The sequence below is a fragment of the Rutidosis leptorrhynchoides genome, chromosome 7, assembly GCF_046630445.1.
Source record: "Rutidosis leptorrhynchoides isolate AG116_Rl617_1_P2 chromosome 7, CSIRO_AGI_Rlap_v1, whole genome shotgun sequence".
Taxonomy (NCBI): domain Eukaryota; kingdom Viridiplantae; phylum Streptophyta; class Magnoliopsida; order Asterales; family Asteraceae; genus Rutidosis; species Rutidosis leptorrhynchoides.
In genome coordinates, this window is record NC_092339.1 from 108,319,549 (window position 1) to 108,323,353 (window position 3,805).

General features: G+C 31.7%; 1 non-coding gene across 1 annotated transcript; it reads right to left on the reverse strand.

Annotated features, from left to right (window-relative positions):
• Nucleotides 1-3,292: 3,292 nt before the first annotated feature.
• LOC139860735 (small nucleolar RNA R71) lies at nt 3,293-3,399 on the reverse strand. The gene has a single exon (XR_011763359.1). It is a non-coding gene; the product is annotated as a small nucleolar RNA R71 (small nucleolar RNA).
• Between the last annotated feature and the right edge of the window lie 406 nt (nt 3,400-3,805).

Sequence of the window (3,805 nt, forward strand, 5' to 3'; positions counted from 1 at the left end):
ACGCCGTCGTAGTAACACCGCGGGCTGTTTTGGGTTAGTTAATTAAAAACTATGATAAACTTTGATTTAAAAGTTGTTATTCTGGGAAAATGATTTTTATTATGAACATGAAACTATATCCAAAAATTATGGTTAAACTCAAAGTGGAAGTATGTTTTCTAAAATGGTCATCTAGACGTCGTTCTTTCGACTGAAATGACCACCTTTACAAAAACGACTTGTAACTTATTTTTCTGACTATAAACCTATACTTTTTATGTTTAGATTCATAAAATAGAGTTCAATATGAAACCATAGCAATTTGATTCACTCAAAACGGATTTAAAATGAAGAAGTTATGGGTAAAACAAGATTGGATAATTTTTCTCATTTTAGCTACGTGAAAATTGGTAACAAATCTATTCCAACCATAACTTAATCAACTTGTATTGTATATTATGTAATCTTGAGATACCATAGACACATATACAATGTTTCGACCTATCATGTCGACACATCTATATATATTTCGGAACAACCATAGACACTCTATATGTGAATGTTGGAGTTAGCTATACAGGGTTGAGGTTGATTCCAAAATATATATAGTTTGAGTTGTGATCAATACTGAGATACGTATACACTGGGTCGTGGATTGATTCAAGATAATATTTATCGATCTATTTCTGTACATCTAACTGTGGACAACTAGTTGTAGGTTACTAACGAGGACAGCTGACTTAATAAACTTAAAACATCAAAATATATTAAAAGTGTTGTAAATATATTTTGAACATACTTTGATATATATGTATATATTGTTATAGGTTCGTGAATCAACCAGTGGCCAAGTCTTACTTCCCGACGAAGTAAAAATCTGTGAAAGTGAGTTATAGTCCCACTTTTAAAATCTAATATTTTTGGGATGAGAATACATGCAGGTTTTATAAATGATTTACAAAATAGACACAAGTACGTGAAACTACATTCTATGGTTGAATAATCGAAATTGAATATGCCCCTTTTTATTAAGTCTGGTAATCTAAGAATTAGGGAACAGACACCCTAATTGACGCGAATCCTAAAGATAGATCTATTGGGCCTAACAAACCCCATCCAAAGTACCGGATGCTTTAGTACTTCGAAATTTATATCATATCCGAAGGGTGTCCCGGAATGATGGGGATATTCTTATATATGCATCTTGTTAATGTCGGTTACCAGGTGTTCACCATATGAATGATTTTTATCTCTATGTATGGGATGTGTATTGAAATATGAAATCTTGTGGTCTATTGTTACGATTTGATATATAGGTTAAACCTATAACTCACCAACATTTTTGTTGACGTTTAAAGCATGTTTATTCTCAGGTGAATACTAAGAGCTTCCGCTGTTGCATACTAAAATAAGGACAAGATTTGGAGTCCATGTTTGTATGATATTGTGTAAAAACTGCATTCAAGAAACTGATTTCGATGTAACATATTTGTATTGTAAACCATTATGTAATGGTCGTGTGTAAACAGGATATTTTAGATTATCATTATTTGATAATCTATGTAAAACTTTTTAAACATTTATTTATGAAATAAAGGTTATGGTTTGTTTTAAAAATGAATGCAGTCTTTGAAAAACGTCTCATATAGAGGTCAAAACCTCGCAACGAAATCAATTAATATGGAACGTTTTTAATCAATAAGAACGGGACATTTCATAATTAGGGTTAATTATAATTATTATTATTAATTAATATTAATTAGGGTTTTAATTTAATATTACTTAGTTTTAGTTTTAATTAATTTGTATTTTAAGTTTTAATTAGTTTTAAAATTAATACTTTTATAAAATAATAATATAAAAATAATTTTTTATAAAATTGTAATTTTATTACTTTTTATTTCTTTTTATAAATTGTATATTTTAATCGTTTATTTCGTAATTTGTATATTTATCGTGCGTATTTAGTTTTAAACTTAGTTTTTGCCTTAGTTATTTTTATTTCCAGATTTTTAGGCTTTGCCGTAAAATTCCTTAAGTGATTTTTCTATAGATTAAGATTTAGGCGCTTTAAAATTTTACAACGTCGCTTATCGCCTTAATATTTTATAGATTTTAGTGCCTTTTAAGTTATTTCCGTTTTGGATATAGAATTCCTTTTAAGCTTTAATACATTTAGACGCAACTTTTAATATTTAGTTTTTAGAATACTAAGTTTCGACGCTTATTTTCTTATTTTTATTTTTCGACTGTTTGTTTTTCGACGCTTATTTTTCGACCTTTTATTTTTCGACGTTTTTCGACGCACTCTTTTTCTTTCTTATTTCTCGACGCTCTAGTTTTTAGGACATAGAATTTTCTATTTCTTCTCAAAAATTTCAAAACAAAAAAAAAATTATTTTAAGTAGGTTAAATTGATAGACATCCAAAATTTTCTGGTTCGTAGTAATAGTTGGATTTGTTAGTGGCGAGTTGTGGGCTTCCGATTTAAAGGGTCCTGGCTAACTGCTGCATCTATTGGCTATTCGAAACGTGGGCAAAATCAGAAAAGTCTATTAATTTGATAACTTATATAATTTTTATCTTTTATAACTAATAGGATATTCAGTGAATGCACCGAGCAAAACGTTCACCACCTTTCATACGTTCACCACCTGTAACTTGATCAAGACATTTAGCCAACATTATCGCTGTTGATTTTTCTTTAGAATCGTCATCTAGTCGACCAAGTACTCCAATTCAAATTTCTTATAATCCATTTTTTGAACCCAACCTCAGAATTGAGAATCCGGAGGATATTCAGGGACAATTCAGAGATCCTGAACCACTAATCATTCCTCCTGAACCACAAATCACTCATCCAGAGATTGTCGAGGAAGAAACCATTAAGTCAGAATCCTCTAGTGATTCAGATTCAACAAATTCAATCATGGAAAATCTGGAACCTCTAAGTATGGAAGACCGAATGAGAGCTAAAAGCACTGGCCAAGGTCACGTAATTACTCAACCATACATTAATGCGCCAGATTATAAAATCAAAGGATAAATCCTACACATGGTAACTAATCAATGCCAATTTAGTGGTGCGCCGAAGGAAGATCCAAACGAACATCTTCGTACCTTTAATAGGATATGTACTCTATTTAAAATCCGAGAAGTGGAGGATGAACAGATCTATCTCATGTTATTTCCCTGGACTTTAAAGGGAGAAGCCAAAGATTGGTTAGAATCGTTACCTGAAGGGGCGATTGATACATGGGATGTCTTAGTTGAAAATTTTCTTAAACAATTCTTTCCGGCATATAAAGCCGTAAGACTTCAAGGAGAAATAGTTACGTTCACACAAAAGCTAAATGAAACATTATATGAGGCATGGACAAGATTTGGAAAGTTGTTAAGAGGATGTCCACAGCATGGTTTAGACACTTATCAAATAGTACACATATTCTATCAAGGATGCGACATTACTACAAGAAAAGACATCGACATAGCAGCTGGTGGTTCCATTATGAAGAAAATCGCAACTGAAGCTTACAAAATTATTGATAACACTGCTTCCCACTCACATGAGTGGCATCAAGAAAAAGATATCGTTAGATCATCTAAAGCGGCTAGAGCCGATTCTAGCCATGACTTTGATTCCATTTCCGCAAAGATAGATGATGTCGAAAGATGAATGGAAAAGATGACTAAAGATATTCACGCTATACGAATTAGTTGTGAGCAGTGTGGAGGACCACATTTGACAAAAGATTGTCTCAGTATTGAACAAACAATGAAACAAAGAGAGAATGTTTCATACATAAACCAAAGGCCTGGAAATAAT